The 20411-nt window shown below is 38.8% G+C and overlaps 1 protein-coding gene across 7 annotated transcripts in view; it reads left to right on the forward strand.

Moving 5' to 3' along the window:
- Positions 1 to 20411, forward strand: part of gramd1ba (GRAM domain containing 1Ba) — a 139497-nt gene that overhangs the window by 23949 nt on the left and 95137 nt on the right. For 3 of the 7 annotated variants that reach the window (XM_067434166.1, XM_067434170.1, XM_067434167.1), the window contains exon 1: positions 7796 to 7909. The exons of 1 other annotated variant lie outside the window; for it this stretch is intronic. The gene's annotated coding sequence lies outside the window, so the exon portion shown is untranslated. Of the gene's footprint in view, positions 1 to 7794; positions 7910 to 20411 lie in introns of those variants that run through there. 3 more of the 7 variants (XM_067434168.1, XM_067434169.1, XM_067434175.1) reach the window with 2 other exon arrangements.

Consider the following 20411-nt stretch of genomic DNA (forward strand, 5'->3'; position numbering starts at 1 on the left):
TTAACTTCTTAAGCAATTTGAGCTACTGTAGCTTGTCAGTTTGATCGGATCACATGGACCAGCCTTCAGTCCCCATGTGCATCAATGAGCCTTGGCCGCCTATGGCCCTGTCGCCGGTTCACCACTGTTCCTTCCTCAGACCACTTTTAATAGATACTGACCACTGCAGACCGGGAACATCCCACAACAGCTGCAGTTTTGGAGATACTCTGACCCAGACATCTAGCCATCACAGTTTGGCATTCATCAAACTTGCTCAAATCCTTACACTTGCCCATTTTTCCTGCTTCTACTAACTCATCAACTTTGAGGACAAAAAGTTTGCAGTTGCTGTATATCCCACTCACTAACAGGTGCCGTGATGAAGAGGTAATCAGTGTTATTTACTTCACCTGTCAGTAATGTTATGCCCGATTGGTGTATATAATATTGTGTGCATATGTCTAAACTCCTGTCAGTATATGCCAAATATTTCTAAATGCTTACATGCACTCTGTAAATGGTTTTTATATATATATATATATATATATATATATATATATATATATATATATATATATATATATATATATATATATATAATTTTTCATAATGAAAATTCATAATTTACTCACCCTCACATTGTTTCAAACCGTATGAATTTCTTTTTTTATATTCTTTCATATATCTTCTTTTGTGTTCAGAAGAAAAAGACATTCATACAGGTTTGAAACAATGTGAGGGAATGATGAAAATTAAAAAAAATGTTGGGTAATCTATCCCTTTAATGTCCTTTTTTCAGCAATGCAAGTTTTTTTTATTTTTAAAGGATTAGGATTTATTTTAAAGGGTTAGTGCAGTTATTTTCTGAATGTCTTTATTGTCATTGAACAACTGTAGAGCAAAATTCAATTGCAACTCATAACACAACAGCGTAATAAAAAAGCTGAGTAAAGATAACACATGAGCAAACTCGACATTGCTGCAAGAAATAGATAAATAAATAAGCAAGTATAATGCACAATCCCATGTGTATTGCACGGTCCAATGTATTACTCAGTTCCATAAATAATTGAGTTTCGTTTTTTTGGCACTTCGATAAAACCTGTTCGTAAGTCTAGTTATGAAACCCGAATTGCTGTGCCAGTGCTTCAATGTTTTAGCAAGTTTTTTTTTTATGATTGTTTGTGATCTGTTGCTTAACAATACAGTGCCTTATTAAATATTTATGAGCTTTAGATAGTTACAGAAACTGTCTTGCACTTTTACATTTTAGCATTTCAGCAACTGTTTGAGATTGCATTGCTCATTCACCCTAGTTTTCTGTTTAGTGGGCCGCTGTGTGTGGGATTTTGTACATGTAGGTAAAAATTACCAGGATATGTGTGACAACCCTGTTATTTTCTCCCCATCAGAGAGACATAGAAAGTAGGAATTAGACTGCGATCCATCTTATATAAACCCACCTCTGCGTTCTTCTCTCTGTGCAGGGGCGTACTTTACTTCTGGCAACAAATATATATATATATATATATATATATATATATATATATATATATATATATATATATATATATATATATATATATATATATATATATATATATATATATACAGCTCTGAAATTTTTTTTTTAAAAGACCACTGCAATTTTTTTCTTAAATCAGCATCTCTACAGTAGGACCAGCTTGATGGCAAAAACACAAAAACATTGCTAGTAGTACCTCAAAACTGGAATCAAAAAATAACTATTGACCATGCCAAATAAGCTGAAAAGGACAGTTTTGAGTGAGGAAAAGAAGAGTTCAATTCTGGCTTTACTGGCAGAGGGATACAGTGAGCGTCGGGTTGCTTCAATCCTTAAAATTTCAAAAATGGCGGTTCATAAGAACAAGGCCAAGCAGCAGACATTGGGGACAACAAAGCTACAGACCTGCAGAGGGCAAAAATGACTCTCCACTGACCGGAATGACCGCCAACTCATACGAATGTCACTCAACAATTGTAGAGTGACATCAAGTGACCTACAAAAAGAATGGCAAATGGCAGCTGAGGTGATTTGCCATTGAGGATGGTCTGAAACCGGCTCCTGGGGGCAGGGCTGAAGTTGTGCAAAGCTAGAAAAAGCCCTTCATCAATGAGAAGCAGAGAAGAGCCAGGCTGACAAGAGACCATGAGGATTGGACTGTAGAGGACTGGAGTAAGGTCATCTTCTCTGATGAGTCCAATTTTCAGCTTTTTCCAACACCTGGTCATCTAATGGTTAGATGGCGGCCTGGAGAGGCCTACAAGCCACAGTGACTTGCACTCACTGTGAAATTTGGTGGAGGATTAGTGATGATCTGGAGTTGCTTCAGCAAGGCTGAAACCGGGCAGATTTGTCTTTGGGAAGGACACATGAATCAAAACACGTACAAAGTTGTCCTGGAAGAAAACTTTCTTCCTTCCGCTCTGACAATGTTCCCCAACTCTGAGGACTGTTTTTTTCATAGCTCCATGCCACACAGCCAGGTCAAGGTGTGGATGGAGGACCACCAGATCAAGACCCTGTCATGGCCAGCCCAAATATCCAGACCAGAACCCCAATGAAAGCCTCTTGAATGTGATCAAGAGGAAGATGGATGGTCACAAGCCATCAAACAAATCCGACCTGCGTGAATTTTTGCACCAGGAGTGGCATAAAGTCACCCAACATCAATGTGAAAGACTGGTGGAGAGCCTTCCCAGACGCATGAAAGCTGTGATTCAAAAATATTCCAACAAATATTGATTTCTAAACTTTTTATTTTATTTTATTTTTTTATTTACAATTAAAATGTTTTAATTTAAAACATTAGTATTGTGTTGTTTAAAGATGAATATGAATACATTTACTTTCCATTAATCGAGGTCTGACAATGCATTTTTTTTGTTATTTTGACCAGTTTTTGGCAAATTTGAAATTTGGGGAAAATGTTGTCAGTTGTTTATAGAATAAAAGAAAATGCAAATTTTACCCAAACACATACCAATAAATAGGAAAACCAGATAAACTGATCATTTTGCAGTGGTCTCTTATTTTTTTTTCAGAGCTGTATGTTGCCAGAAGTAAAGTACGCCCCTGCACAGAGAGAAGTGGAGGCAGAGGAAGGTTTGTCCACCAGCCGATCTGCTGAATGAACTCTATGTGGGCTCTGTTTATCATAATATGCTAATAATGGTAATAGGTTTGAACCTTACAGCCCAAAGTCAGTTACACTTCCTTTATTTGCACAATGGAAAAGTCAACAAGCTCCAGCAACATATGAGAAAGTCTTGGTTGGAGGCAGAAAATAATCCTAATCTTTCACTGAGCGGTTCCTATAGTAAATGCGACTCTTGCGACTGAGACACCAGTTTTGAGTTTACTTGGGGGTGGGGGGTGGGGGGCTGGCCTTCAGAGTCAACCTATGGATATCATAGTAGCATCACGTTCATTTTGATAGCAAAATGTTCTTAATAGAGCAATAGAGAAAAAATGAGCTTTGCTCCAGGATCTCTATGTTTACCTTCACCCCAGATGTGGCAGATCTGCACAAAATCTATAACACACCACAGTGACAGACTGCTATTTTTAGCATGCTTACAATCCCATCTTGGTGGTCCTCAACATAAATTTAAGCTTGCTGTAAATATATGCTCTTTACCTTCTGTAGCTGTAAGAGAAGCCATAATGTCTGTCTGTCTGTCCGTCCGTCCGTCTGGTCTGTCTGTCTGTCATTGCCAAAAGTTTTGGGACATCTGCCTTTACATGCACATTAACTTTAATGGCATCTCATTCTTAATTTGTGGGGTTTTAAATGGAGTTGGCCCACACTTTGCAGAATCAATTAACAGCTTCATCTCTTCTGGGGAGGCTTTCCACAAGGTTTAGGAGTGTGTTTATGGGAATATTTGACCATTCTTCTAGAAGTGCATTTGTGAGGTCAGGCCCTGATGTTGGACGAGAAGGCTTGGCTCCCAGTCTGCTCTAATTCATCCAAAAGGTTGTTCTATCGAGTTGAGCTCAGGACTCAGCACCCAACCCCTGAAAAACAACCCCACACCATAATTCCCCCCACCAAACTTTACTCCATCCATCCATCCATCCATCCATCCATCCAGGAGGTTTTTAAAGAATTTCTCAGAGATGCTCATATCTGAATTTTCAACACTGATGCTGTGTGGTCTGCATCCTAATGTTACTTCAGATAATACAGACGTTCTACGTGTTCACGTGTGTCTGCTGCTCCATACATTTTAGAAGGGCTCGACGGAATATGTCATTCGAATCCCCAGATACTTGAAGTTCTTTTAAATGGTGCCAACTTATTTCTGTCTCACCCTGAAGAGTCAATCCACCCACATCACAGAAATGAGCCAGTTCCAACCAAACCAGTGAGAATGATGTATAGCTATGATAAGACGTCTGGATTTGGTTTGGTCATTGCACTGTAAAAAATATTTGTTGGTTTTTGTTGGTTTAACTTAAAAAAGTAAGTAACCTGGTTGCCTTAAAATTTTGAGTTTATTGAAATTAAAAATTTGAGTTGATACAATGAAGGACATTTGTTTAATAATAGAAACTCAAAATATTATTGTATCTGAACCACATAAAAAAATGATAAATCATGAAAATAGCACTACAGGGAGTGCAGAATTATTAGGCAAATGAGTATTTTGACCACATCATCCTCGTTATGCATGTTGTCTTACTCCAAGCTGTATAGGCTGGAAAGCCTACTACCAATTAAGCATATTAGGTGATGTGCATCTCTGTAATGAGAAGGGGTGTGGTCTAATCATATCAACACCCTATATCAGGTGTGCATAATTATTAGGCAACTTCCTTTCCTTTGGCAAAATGGGTCAAAAGAAGGACTTGACAGGCTCAGAAAAGTCAAAAATAGTGAGATATATTGCAGAGGGATGAAGCAGTCTTAAAATAGCCAAGCTTCTGAAGCGTGATCATCGAACAATCAAGCGTTTCATTTAAAATAGTCAACAGGGTCGCAAGAAGCGTGTGGAAAAACCAAGGCGCAAAATAACTGCCCGTGAACTGAGAAAAGTCAAGCGTGCAGCTGCCAAGATGCCACTTGCCACCAGTTTGGCCATATTTCAGAGCTGCAACATCACTGAAGTGCACAAAAGCACACGGTGTGCAATACTCAGAGACATGGCCAAGGTAAGAAAGGCAGAAAGTCGACCACCACTGAACAAGACACACAAGCTGAAACGTCAAGACTGGGCCAATAAATATCTCAAGCCCGATTTTTCTAAGGTTTTATGGACTGATGAAATGAGAGTGAGTCTTGATGGGCCAGATGGATGGGCCCGTGGCTGGATTGGTAAAGGGCAGAGAGCTCCAGTCCGACTCAGACGCCAGCAAGGTGGAGGTTGGGTACTGGTTTGGGCTGGTATAATCAAAGATGAGCTTGTGGGGCCTTTTCGGGTTGAGGATGGAGTCAAGCTCAACTCCCAGTCCTACTGCCAGTTTCTGGAAGACACCTTCTTCAAGCAGTGGTACAGGAAGAAGTCTGCATCCTTCAAGAAAAACATGATTTTCATGCAGGACAATGCTCCATCACACGCGTCCAAGTACTCCACAGCGTGGCTGGCAAGAAAGGGTAAAAGAAGAAAATCTAATGATATGGCCTCCTTGTTCACCTGATCTGAACCCCATTGAGCTTCCGCAGTGACTGTAATGACTTTAAAAATAATATGAATGAACCGTCTTGTTTAATCTTAAAGTTTTGGTGGTCAGACTCAGCTCACAAAGATGATAGCAAATAAATAATGCTGACGTCAGCGGCCATGGCACCCAACGAGCAATCATTAGTCCAAAAGAGCAAGTTGTTATGCGAGTTAACTTGAATCAAAATGCAAATCTCCAAAGACGCATAAATCTGTCACCGTGACATGGGACTTTTACAGCTGAAATGATGAGAGAATTAAGCATGCTTGGAACAACAAGAGAGGAATATTATACATTACAATCAGGTACAACGAAGGGAGATAACGGCCATCATATATAGGTAAGCTGAGACAAAAAGTTATATTTTTTCGCAACTTGTTTATTTACTTTTTAAGAGCAGTTTATTGTGGCATATGAGTCAGTCGGGTCTGTGTCTTCCCGCCGGATTTGGTTCCACTTTTCAAATAATAGTTTACGTTTTGTTTACACTCATCTTCTATTAGTTCCAGCATGTGTGCAGTGGAGTTCTAAAAGCTATGCGTCGCTCAACATACGTCATTTACGCAGTAGCTCTGATTGGTTGTAGGTCTATTCAATTGAGGTCTTTCCTTTGTCCGTTGAAATACGCCCCCATAATCAAATTACAATGGAGCAGTATCAGACTCATATTCTGACTAGAATTGAGTATGACCACGTCAGGCTACTCACCGCCTGCATACGACCGTGAACCTTAATCGCTGGAACCGCTCCATCTTTCAGCACTAGACGAGATACGAATCCAGTGATGAACTGTACCTTGTTTATTAACCATCGTCGCCGAAATGCAGGGACACAAGCACTTGCACAACTCCGTTGCTGCTCCAGAATAACAAACTCCATCCACTGTCCCATTAACGCTGGGTTCTTTGGGAAGCTGTGCTGGGTTGCCTTGCCCTAACAACCAAAAGCACACTTCTTTGGTGACATGGTTGATTTCGTGAAGTCCTGTCCTAAAGTGTTTGCTCTGTGGCTCTAATCGCGCGGTCGCGCCCTTCCGGGAGAAGATCACGTACTGCCCGTACAAGAACATTCTGCCCTCCCTGATGTCAGATAGACCCATACTCTAAAAACACCTTTCTAAAATTTGTGAGAAACTGGAAGGAGTATTTTTGGCAAAATGCACAACTTTAAAACCAAAAACCAAAAAAAAAGTCCATGTTTAGGATGGTAATCCTATAGCCTGACAAGCCAGACCCACATCAAGATGTTTGTTCTGGAAACTCACCATTGACAGGGCTCAATCCGAGGGTCGGGATAAACGGTTGTCTTTCAAACTCCCTCTCCATGCGATAGGATAGCGCTACAACCAACCAGAGCAACGAATGTGAAACAGAGCTTGTTGATAGATTAAACATTCGCCTTATCCGGTCGGCTAAACTCCGAACACATCTTCCCTTTTTAAGAATGACTTCAGTGCCGTTCTTTGTTCTTTTCTCAGAGAAAAGCTTAACTCCAAGTCTTCCAGAGTCGCGGTCAAAGCTGATTCGAAAGACCGCCGTTCGCCAGTTTCTGTGTTTACTAGAAGCACGCAAACGCAACTCGGCCGTCGTCATTATTGCCCCGCCCGCCGACTCTATACACGATGTGATTGGCCCGGCAAGAGTTAGGGGAATACAGCTCAGAAGGGGATTGAGAGTTGCTAGACGACACTCGCGGGCAGATTAAATTTGCTGCCACTAGGGTGCGTCTAGATTTCTAGGCTAGTAAAAAGCTCAATATCCATGAAACAGCCCCCCCCCCCCCCCCCCCCCTCTTAATTAATCATATTTCATTTAATGTGTTTTTAAAATGTCATTTAATCTTATGTTTATTTATTTACTCATTACTGGAACACGGGAGAACAAAAATGCAGATTAATAAAAATATTTTGGTCTGTGAACTTCTAAAAGTGGCAGCTGTGCAACCTTTAAAAAGAGACTGAGCCCAGCATGAGTGTGTTTAGAAAGAAAGTTAGGGAAGGAGAGCAGAACACCTGGAGATGGGGAGAAAGAGAGAGGGGGAGAGAGGAAGAGAGAGATTGCTCCGCTGACTGGGCAGCAGCGTGACGTGTGCTCAGTGTCTCGTGAATAAGTGCTGCACCGCTTCTTTTCGTGTGGGCTTAATGCAGCTCGACTGCGACCTCTCACTTGTGTAGAGAGGAAAGTGGAGGCTGCGTTGTACCACACACGTTGGCGTGTTGTTTCACACGGTTAAGGGCAGGTAACGGTAAAGCCTTTTTATCCAAATTCTGTGCTTGCAGGTTATTATATGCATGAAAAGGTCTCTTGATGTTGACGTGCATGTTGCTGTTGTGTTCCAGACCACTTCAGTTTTACTTTTGTGTGCAAGTGTGTGCATGTTGATGGAGCATGACTTCAAAGTGAATTCCTCCACTGCTTTGGAGTGCAATCAGCCTAGAACTCTTAAAAATTCATTCACATCTTTAATGAAGTGACTGTTTTGAACTGCGATGCTCAGGAATTGAACATTCGTTAGTAGTTCAACTGCCTGAGGAGGAAGAGGACAGCGTCCTTTATTTAGACGGTGCGTCTTGTATCCATAAAAAACATCGTATTTCTGATGGAGTTTATCGCCTCCCTCGTTACCTCTCTCTCCATCTCTTCAGGCTTTTGGGGCTGCGTTATTCAGTACCATGCTGGGCAAACACATTTCGAATCTGGCAGCCTTTTTCTTTTCATATTCATGAGATCACATGTTTATGTCCCTGAAACGCAGAGCTAACGACAGTGGCCTCCCGCTGAGGTCATTGTGTCCACGTCTCAGCAGTCTGAGGCCGCCCAGCTGTCGGAGACGGTCCTGCGTCCATGCTAATAAGTTGACCCGAGATGGATATCACTGCACCTCTGACATTGCTTATCATTTTGATAACGCCTTTTCATAACCTTATCGAAAATCAGATAAGTGTTTGTTCCCTCAAAGAATGTTTTTTATGATGGAAGTCTGATGACATGACATTCAACAGCAGAAATGTTTTAGGATGTCTATGTGGCAAAGCCTTTGTGGAGGGATTTAAATGTGCAGAAATGTTTTTGTTGAAGTCAAAATGGTTCCATATAGTGCTTTTTACAGTATTGTTTCAAAGCAGCTTCACAGAAAACCATGATGTTAATGTGTATAATATTCATCATGTCTTGGTCACATTTAGTGGAGCTGGGCGAAAATATAGTTATTTGAAATAATACAAGCAATCATGCAGTTGAGATTTGCTATATTATAATTATCACTTTACGTGAGAGTGTACTAGGCCTATATGTGACCCTGGACCACAAATGGTCATAAGGGTACATTTTTGAGATTCATATATCATCTGAAATCTGAATAAATAAGCTTTCCATTGATGTATGCTCTGTAAAAAAAATATTTCAAAAATAAGTTACCTGGTTGCCTTAAAATTTTGAGTACATTGACATAAAAAATTGAGTTAATACTACAATTTTTTTTATATTGGGTAGTTGTATGTTTTATTTGTGTATATGCAGTGCAACTAAACATTTTCATGATTTATCACATTTCAGAATATCAGAATCATTTTCAGTTTCTATTTATTAAACCAATTTTCTTTATTAGCACTATTCGCATGGGATTAGTATTATCTAGGGACCTCTGTGATTTAGAAATGTCTCCCCCACATCTGAGTTTAGCGTGGCGCATTCGCACGGGATAAGCAAAGCCTGTGATTTTACTCCAATTTACTGACTTCTCCGGGATATGATGTCAAGACGTCGTTATATAGCTGTATGAAATCATAAACAGGCATCGATATAATTTTGATTATTTTACAGTAGCCTAATAAATAAACATAATTTCGTTCATTTAGCAAACAGACGCCATGAACTGAGCTCAGACCATCGGCAGGAATCAGATTTCATTCATCACGAGTGAGAAGCTGACACACGGCGAAAGATTCAGTTTCAAAACTGAATGTGAAGCGCGTATTTAAACAAGCTTGTCATTGTACTGTACTGTTCTGTTCTGTTTTTCATTAAGAACAGTATTAATGTTAATATTAAACACATCATTCAGTATGATTAATCCCAAATTGATACTCATTATGAATGAAGACTTTATTCTTCATGAAAGATAAAGATAGAAATGCTCACAGGAAGAAAAAAAACTTGCAAAAATTATATACCATCCGTCTAATCCTGGCCAAATCACAGAGATGTCGATTCGCACAGGACTACTATTATCACAGGACCTCGGTGTTCAGCGAAATATGGTAGGTAATTTGCGGGGGGATTTTTACTTTACAAATTACAGACATGGCCGATTCGCACGGGATTAAGATCACAGACATTCTCTGCAATTATTACAAATCACCAGAGGTCCCCAGATAATACTAGTCCCGTGCGAATAGGGCTATTGTATCAACTCAAATGTTTAATTTCAATAAACTCAAAACTTTAAGGCAACCAGGTTACTTACTTTTTTAAGTTAAACCAACAATATTTTTTTTTATAATGTGGTTTGTTAGGATAGGACCGTATTTGGCGAGATTTGAAAATCTGGAATCTGAGGTTGCAAAAAAGAAAGAAAATCACCTTTAGTATTGTCCAAATTTGTCCTTAGCAACACATAATACTACTAATAATACATTTTTAAGTGCAGCAATGCTTCTTTTATTTTGTATTTTGGTCAGTTGCTTCTGGATAGTTTGACATGTGTGTAGGTGGGTGTTTACCTAAGAGTGTTTCCTGTTTTGTATAGATTGTGTAGAGAGGGTGACCGTTTTGTTGACCGTTTGTAGCATTTATGTAATTCTAGGGTTTTCTATCTGCATATGGATTATATATTACACCATGACTGTAAACATTCATGTTTCAGGCTTTAAATGCATGGAAACGCATCACAAATACTTTCCTTTCAGCGGCTGCTATAACATTTTAGATATATTTATTGTAGGAAATTTACAAAATATAATCTTTACTTGATCAGGGACATGATCTTTATTTAATATCCTAATGATTTTTGGTATAAAAGAAAAATTGATCATTTTTTTTACATGTATATTTGCCAAGACAACATTGTTTTTTATGTATTTGACTGTTTAGGCGCAATAAGCAGCAAAAAATTAGTACTGAGAGGAGGCTTTATGTGCGTGTACTTTGGGTGTGAGCATAAAATATGCAGGAATGAGTAAAATTATGTTCTGTACACGCAATCCCACAGCAAAATTCAAGCCCTGTAATGGCAACAATATTTGAAACAAATTAAACGAGCGAGTGAGGGGAGGCAGGTTTGTGTGTTAAAGATATATCAGTATTGATTTGTATGGAAAAATCTATATTTTTGATAACACTACATTGCACTTAAGCCCCGTTTCCAAAGAAATTACCTGGAGCAATTTGTCCCATGCAGGAACAATTTTCCCCCCAGACTAGTTGCTGTCGGTGCCACAAAGTTTAGAGACGTAGCAACCCTCTACTCACAACTTGGCAACAAAATGGCCATTGGCTTGTAATTTAGTTATATATGATTCCAACAAATCAGCGAATATTTGTAAAATGTCACAGCTTTTTAAATATCTAAATGTTTTTAAGACTGGTGTAACACTCTTAACACCAGTCAATCAAACATTATAGTTTACAATATTATGATAATCAAGCAATATTTAATGATAGAACTTTAGTAATTAGAACTAAAACTTGGTAACCATGTATGAATGCATATTTGTCATTTTATTTGAACTTAGGACTGGTGGTGGGGCAGCTGGGGCTTAAGATATTGTTGGTCATTCAGTGTTTCTTTCTGTAAAATTTTTTTGATAATAGTAATTATTATTTAAAGATGATTCTACTACTACTGATTCTACTACTAACAATATACAATGCATTAACTGTGTATTGAGTAGTTGACACAAAAATTAAAATGATGTCATAATTGACTCACCCTCATGTTGTTTCAAACCTATATGCCTTTCTTTTGTCTGGGGAACTATTTTAAAAAAATGTTTTCTATAAATGAAAGTCAGTGATGTCTGGTGTTATTTTGGCCACTAACTGCAAAAAAAAAAAAAAAAGTGTTGCTTTTGTTAAAGGGTTACTTCAGCGATTAGCATATGGCTTTGTATCAGTAGAAACCCTGGAGTATATTCAAATGATTGTGCTTCCCCCCTCATATCCCCCTGAGACGAGAGATTTATGCATTTTATTTCTGGAAAAATTCCTCCTATGACGCAAATTGACGATATTTGCATCATCGGAGGAATGTTTGGCCAAAGGCTAAAGACTACAGCCAGCAGAGGGAGCTATTGCCTCATGTTTTGAACCCGCGCGTGGGGGATGGGAGATCACACTCAGAGCTCAGCTCAGCTACAGGCACTCATTTAAACGGAGCTATGGTGAGCCATGTAAGTCTTTTAACTTCTCAAATTAATTTCTATGAAAGTTAAGCTTGCAAAGGCATGAACTGAAACATGTCAGACTGAACTCGCGTTGTGAATGTATGCCGCGAGTGTAGTCGCGATTACCTCAGCTCTCATCACGAGAGCTCATCAGCTCATTTATCTGACTCCTGCAGTTAGTGCTCAGTGCTGCGATACTCGCGTGGTGACTCACTCGTTATATTGAACAGACACGTTCAGTTTTTAATTGTAGTGTCTTCTCCAACTCAGTCACAGTAATCCAGTAGGTGGCGTTGGGAATGGCCTCACAGGGTAGCTAAGCATTCTGGGAATTGTAGTCTTTCATCCCAATGAGACAAAAATACATTTTCTGTCTTTTCTCAGTCTAGAAGGCACCAAATTCAAAAATAATTTCACATTTCTACTACATTGATGACCCAGTTTAAATACAGATTCATCTTCCCAGTGCTGAAGTACCCCTTTAAGTCAATGATTTGTTTAGAATATAAGTGGTGCTGAATAGACCTGGGGCCTGTACCATGAAGCCGGTTCAGCTGGCTAGCCAGATTTGTTTAAGCTTAGTTTGTTCCAATCCTGGGTTTTAGGTACCATTAAATTAGTTTGGCTTTTAGCTGTGTTCATCGCCATAGTAACTTACGCTCCACAGCTAACCTGCTCTGGGGCAGGTTATGTTCTGGATAAGAGATCTCAATCTGAAATTGGACCAATCAGCTGTGAGTAAAGTTACACACCTCTGATGCAATAAAGTCACTCCCCCTGTTTCTACTCCAAATTAAAGGTCACTACATAGCAAAATGGTTTTTAAAAACTAAAGCGTCTGGCTTTTAACAATGCTTATTTATAAAAAATAATAATTTTGAATGATTTAGATATAATTTATGTAATTATTATACCTTTAATCAATTACACATTTATCGTTTTAGTTAATCAATCATTAATAGGCACTTTGTTAAAATTAATACATAAGTCATATAAATAACATCAACTGAATAAAGTCATATGAATAAGCTTTAAAATCAATAAATACAACTAGCCTATTAAAAAAAGAAACTTACTGAGCTTAAATGTTCAATTTTCTCTATATCAACTAAACTAACTTCATAACTTTTACTTGGATTGATTTATACTATTTTTTCTTTAAGTTGTCCTTTCTTTAAGTTGACAGCTTTTCTTCTTGCTGTGTATTTTTTTTAAATTTTTTATTCTTAATATTTTTCAATCATGCAATATTCTGCAGAAGAGAGAAATTAATCTCACTGATTGTCTCGCGAGAAGCTAATCTCAGTTCCACAACGTGTGATTGGCTGTTCACTACTGATGTCACAGCTAAACTCCTGAACTCAGGATCAAAGCCTGGGTTGACAAAGAAAGCTGATGATAAGCATCATGGGACCAACAAAGCCTTAATACAATGGTTTGGTTTTGTCAACTCGAAACTAATCCTGTAACCCTGAGTTTGTTAAACTACCATCATGGTACAGGCCCCCGGATTTCCATATGGAGGGGAATGCTTCATAACATTTAAAAAGTTACACTCTTGTGACAGCTGAGTTGTATTTGACTATTCACACCAACAAAGTATTTACATTCACTTCTTGCCTATGATGTGCTTTTGTGTTTTTTTGTGTATAAATTAATGGCATTTTCACAATATTAATCCTGTTTAATGCCGCAGGTTAGCTAATTTAAAAAAATAACATCAAACTATGCCATTTCTGAAGATTTTGCATCATAGGTGGATATTTTCATTAAAAGTGAATGAATAAATGCCAAAGCATTTATTTGACTTGCGGTTCTCTAAAGTGAGCCTTGTCTTTACAAGCGTGACTCAGAATTGACAAACACATCCAGTAAGTGCTGTCAATCAAATGTACTCCAGCTCCCTCCAATCATGTATTCCGGAGCAAGGCTGCTTTGTTTCGTAAATGCAAGGTTGCCTTGTCAAATACAGAACTAAGTGTGCTGGCTCTTTCACAGCTCATGTTGGTACAATTTTACGGGTCACGCTCACACATTCCCTTTTCAACTTGTTTTTCATCCATATGGTGGGGGAATACCCTTTTTTAAGTTCCCAAACACAAAACATCACATTAGACTTTGAGAATGGTTGTCATGGAAACTTTGAGCTCAGTAGTACGTTTTCTTATAAGATTGGACAGAGCTTGTCAGTCCGTTCCCTCGCTTCAGTTACAGTCAGAAAGATCTGTGTAAGTTTGTTGAACTGGTCATTAAGAATCAGGATCAGGATGTGTATGGATGTTTTCAGCCTAGTATTTAAAACTTGTATATTATTTCCATTCATTACACACCCTCTGATATATTTCAAATGTTTATTTATTTTCATTTTGATGATTATAATATACAACTAAGGAAAATCCCAAATTCAGTTTTTCCGAAAATGAGAATATTGTGAAAATGTTAAATATTGGAGACACCTGAGCCCCTTTCACACTGCACGTCGGACCCGTAATATTCCCGGAACATTGCCGGGTCGCCTTCTGTGTGAAAGCAACCACTTCCTGGAATTGATTACCGAATTGAACCCGGGTCGGGGACCTAGTAACATTGCGGTATTCGACCCGGGACGAGCGCTGAGTGAACAAAAGCCGAAACTAATGCCGCAACGTGTACGTAGTTATCGTGCGACTCCTAGCTTGTTTTTTCAATAATACAACCCTGCAGTGCCAGAAGAGCTAGTCAGTGTTTTAAACGCAGAGAGTGTTTGTATACCAAAGAAACTAAAATTAAACAAGCAGAAATGTGCGCAAACTGGACACAACGCAAGACCACAAAGCTCCTTACTATCCGCGCTGAAGCTGAGATCGCTCTCCATTATACATTACATCAGGATGTCACGTGTCAACTTGTTCCGGGACCGTTACGGGTTGTGTGTGAAAGCGCACATATTACGGTATTTCGCTGACAGTGAGAATGGACCAAATCTAGCGGCCCGGGAACAAATGCCGGGTCGCATTATCCGTTTATTTGCTGGAATCGTAGTGTGAAAGGCGCTCTTGTGTCACACTCTAATCACCTAATTAACGCTAAACACCTGCAAAGTCCTTTAAATGGTCTCTCAGTCTAGTTCTGTAGGCTACACAATCATGGGGAAGACTGCTGGAAGACGACCATGGATACCAATGGAAGACGACCATTGACACCTTGCACAAGCAAGGCAAGACACAAAAGGTCATTGCAAAAGAGGCTGGCTGTTCACAGAGCTCTGTGTCCAAGCACATTAATAGAGAGGCGAAGGGAAGGAAAAGATGTGGTAGAAAAAAGTGTACAAGCACTAGGGATAACCAAACCCTGAAGAGGATTGTGAAACAAAACCCATTTAAAAATGTGGGGGAGATTCACAAAGTGTGGACTGCAGCTTGAGTCAGTGCTTCAACAACCACTACGCACAGATGGATCCAAGACATGGGTTTCAGCTGTCACATTCTTTGTGTCAAGCCACTCTTGAACTAGCCTGACAAGCCAGCCCCACATCAAGATGTTTGGTCTGGAAACTCACCATTGACAGGGCTCAATCCGAGGGGCGGGATAAACGGTTGTCTTTCAAACTCCCTCTGCACGGCGTGCACACAATTGGATAGCGCCATAACCAACCAGAGCAACGAAGGTGAAGCAGAGCTAGTAGATTAAACATTCGCCGTATCCGGTGAGCAAAACTCAGAATACATCTTCCCTTCTTAAGAATGACTTCAGTGCCGTTCTTTGTTCTTTTCTCAGAGAAAAGCTTAACTCCAAGTCTTCCAGAGTCACGGTCAAAGCTGATTCGAAAGACTGCCGTTCGCCAGTTTCTGTGTTTACTAGAAGCACACAAGCGCAACTTGGCCGTCATTATGTTAAGCCCCGCCCACTGACTCTATACACGATGTGATTGACCCAACCAGAGTTTGCCGTTTACAGCTCAGAAGTGTATTGAGAGTTGCTAGACGACACTGGCGGCAGATTAGATTTGCTGCCGCTAGGGTGCGTCTAGATCTCTAGGCTACTCTTGAACAACAGACAGCGTCAGAAGCATGTCGCCTGGGCTAAAGACAAAAAGGACTGCTGAGTGGTCCAAAGTTATGTTCGCTGATGAAAGTAAATGTTGCATTTAGTTATGTTTGCTGATGAAAGTAAATGTTGCATTTAGTTATGTTCGCTGATGAAAGTAAATGTTGCATTTAGTTATGTTCGCTGATAAAAGTAAATGTTGCATTTTCTTTGGAAATCAGGGTCCCAGAGTCTGGAGGAGGAGAGGCGAGGCACAACATGCTGCTTGAGGTTCAGTGTAAAGTTTCTACAGTCAGTAATGGTTTGGGGTGCCATGTCCTCTGCTGGTGTTGGTCCACTGTGTTTTCTGAGGTCCAAGGTCAACCCAGCCTGCTGCTAACCAAGTTTATGGAGATGCAGATTTAATTTTCCAACAGTACCTGGTTTAAGGACCATTTTATCCCTGTTCTTAATTGGCCTGCAAACTTGCCTGACGATAACCCATAGAAAATCTATGGGGTATTGTGAAGAGGAATATGTGATATGCCAGACCCAACAATGCAGAAGAGCTGAAGGCCACTCTCAGAGCAACCTGGACTCTCATAACACCTGAGCAGTGCCACAGACTGATCACCTCCATGCCACACCGCATTGCTGCAGTAATTCAGGCAAAAGGAGCCCCAACTATGTATTGAGTGCAGGTACATGCTCATACTTTGCATGTTCATACTTTTCAGTTGGCCAATATTTCTAAAAAGTCTTTCTTTGTATTGGTCTTAAGTAATATTCTAATTTTCTGAGATACTGAATTTGGGATTTTCCTTAGTTGCCAGTTATAATAATCAAAATTAAAAGAAAGAAACATTTGAAATATATCAGTCTGTGTGTTATGAATGAATATAATATACAAGATTCACTTTGTGAATGGAATTAGTAAAATAAATCAACTTTTTAATGATATCCTAATTATATGACCAGCACCTGTATGATAGCTGAGCAGCCAGAAATGTGTCTTAAACTTAAATTTTCATATCTCATCTATGACATCATGACACAGTGACTGGCATGTCCATGACATGATATGACACGTGAACTGTTAGTGACTTCTCACCCAGTGCACATGCTGCCAGGAGCATTTACCGTGTATTACATGTTATTTTCTCATCTTTCTTTTCTCTTTTCTCTGTTCAGTGCATCAGCTCATACTTTCAATGAAAGCGTAATGCATTTTCTAAAACAGTGTGAGCTGACTTTTTTAGTTTCGTATTTGTTTAGACTAAACAGTGTTTCAACTCCTGTTAGTCCTCTGGATGTGGTGAATCTACCCTTTTTTGTTGAAACTAAATTATTCACACAAACCTATTTTTGATTACTCAGGAAGCGCCTTTGTAATGCCTCTGGGCATCATTTCCCTCATTTAACTGGTCAGGTTTCATTTTATTACGTTTCAAAAGGGCACCTGACGTGTGTGTCTGTGTGTGTGTATGCGCGCACGTATGTGTGTGTGTGTGTGTGTGTGTGTGTGTATGCGCGCACGTATGTGTGTGCGTGTGTGCTTGTGCGCACGTGCGCCGGCGTGTGCCTGGCTCATGATAAACCCTATGTTATAGGACAAAATGTAATTTGACATTTTTTGGTCCCCATGAGGAAAACAACTTATACATAATACGTTTTTTTTTTTAAATTATTATTAAAATGCCAGAACATTTGCCAGAACAAACACAGAACATTTTCTGTGATGGGTAGGTTTAAATGTAGTGTTAGTGTAGGGGTTGAGAAGATACAGATTGTACAGTAACAATTAGTATGTCTATGGAAAGTCCCCATAAAACCTAAAAACACAATGTGTGTGAGGTGTGTTTTCTGACAGATGTGTGGGATCTGTGCAAGATATTTTTATCATGAATGAAAGAAAACTGCACTCTGTAGTACACTCTTAAAATAAAGGTTTTTATTTAAAAAAAAAAAATAATAACAATTTTTAATGGTTATAACCATTTTTGCTTCTTTAAAGTAGCTTTCAGTGATTATTTCTAAAAAAGGACTTTTATTTCTTGCTGTGAAGAGCGTTTTACAAATCTAAAGAACTTTTTTTTTACTATAAAGAACCTTTTGTGCAAAGAAAAGGTTATATGAATGTTAAAGGGGTCATGGCATGGATTTTGATTTAATATTATAATTTTAAAGGGATAGTTCACAAAAAATGAAATGTTCTTTTACTCTTTCATTAGACCTGTAGAAATCTAGACGCACCCTAGCGGCAGCAAAGCTAATCTGCCCTCGAGTGTCGTCTAGCAACTCTCAATATCTTTCTGAGCTGTAAACGCCAAACTCTTGCCTGGCCAGTCAAATCGTGTATAGAGGTCGGTGGGCGGGGCCATAATGACGACGGCCGAGTTGCGTTTGCGTGCTTCTATTAAACACAGAAACTGGTGAACGGCGGTCTTTTGAATCAGCTTTGACCGTGACTCTGGAAGACTTGGAGTTAAACTTTTCTCTGAGAAAAGAACAAAGAACGGCACTGAAGTCATTCTTAAGAAGGGAAGATGTGTTCAGAGTTTTGCCGACCAGATACAGCGAATGTTTAATCCAATCCAATTTTCAGCCAATCAAATGACGGCATTTCTTTGTAGCGCCGTCCTGGCAGTCAGAGATGATCCAAACAGCAGCACTAGGGAGTATGCTAAAATATTGGTGGGGAAAATTTTGTCATCTTAAAATATTAATTGGGACTAGCACCTAGCGTCCCCTCTAAACCTACGCGCATGATTGTTACTCCCCTATTTATAATGAGGATATCATTTTGAGATATGAAACTTGCAGGATGTTTTAATGTTCCAAAAATATCTTATATGCCAAAAGGTCAAGGCTAATTTGTTTCCTCATGCCATGACCCCTTTAAATGCTCTTCATGGAACCATTGATGCAGTGTAGTTTGCTAAAAAAAACTACATCTGTTCTGATATGATCATTATTTTCCTCTGTGTGAAAATGTGTCCTGCAATATTCTTTTATATGTGATCTGAAATCTCAGCTCAATCGAATCGTAATGTTTATAGTCATTGTAAATTGAAAGATTAAATCAGAGTTATGGAGGAGGAACTAATCTTTTCTTGATTGCAGTTTTCTCATTTAACAAAAATGTTTTTAATTTAAATGCTGATCCTCTCTGGAGTTAATAATAGTATTCCCGGTTTTGGGATGACGTTATCAAGTACAGCACTGTGCTTGTGAGATTTGTTCATTTGATTGAATGGCTTCCAAATCTTGGTGGGTGGTGGAATTTACATAGCTTACATATAATTGATGTTCAAATAAAGATTTGTTGATCGGCTTTGCTGGCTGGAGATACGCCATATTTCTTTTAAACCTATAATAAATCTTTATTGAAAAGATTACCTTCAGCATATTCTTATCAAGCTCCAAACACAGAGATTTTTTTTTCTATTTGATGATCATGTATTCCAGTTAATTATTTTGCTTAATTATTTTCCGTGGTCACAGATGTTTCTATAAGTAATGAACAAAACTATTGGGTTGAATGAATTTGAACACCCGCATCCACTGCACTTGGAGGTCGTTTTTATGTAAGACCTTACATAACCTTTTAAAAGCAGAGTGAGTGCTACAAAAAAGCACAGTTTGACGCTGAGGATGAATGTGTGGGCTAGCTAATACTTATTGAACTCTGGAATTTAACAAAAATGTAAATTGCTCAGAAGACAATTGAAAGAATATGAGTCCAAACAACAATGGAACCCATTTACTTTCATTGTATAGACCAAAAAACATCTCAATATAATACCTAAAATACATTATTTTATGTTTTCTGTAAAGAGGGTAAGTCATAATGCTTTGGAGTGATATGAGGGTGAGCAAATGATAACTAAATTATAATTTCTGACTTAGCTATCCCTTTAAGGAAGTGAAAATATTCCCAAGAAACATATTTTGTTTGATACTTTTAAGTACAGTAAAGAGCAGAGCAGAGTCAAACACTTATACAGTGCATCCGGAAAGTATTCATAGCACTTTACTTTTTCCACATTTTATGTTACAGCCTTATTCCAAAATTAATTCAATTCATTATTTCCTTAAAGTTCTACAAACAATAACTTATAATGACAACATGAAAGAAGTTTGTCTGGAATCTTTTCAAATGTATTAATCACGTCTATAAGTAGTCATAGCTTTTGCTCAATACTTTGTTGAAGGACCTTTGGCACCAATTACAGCCTCAAGTCTTTTTGAGTATGATGCTACAAGCTTGGTACACCTATTTTTGTTTCTCGTTGTCTGAGAGTCCTTAAGGTGCCTTTTGGCAAACTCCAGGCGGGCTGTCATGTGCCTTTT

The sequence above is a fragment of the Pseudorasbora parva genome, chromosome 23 (assembly GCF_024679245.1).
Source record: "Pseudorasbora parva isolate DD20220531a chromosome 23, ASM2467924v1, whole genome shotgun sequence".
Lineage (NCBI taxonomy): Eukaryota > Metazoa > Chordata > Actinopteri > Cypriniformes > Gobionidae > Pseudorasbora > Pseudorasbora parva.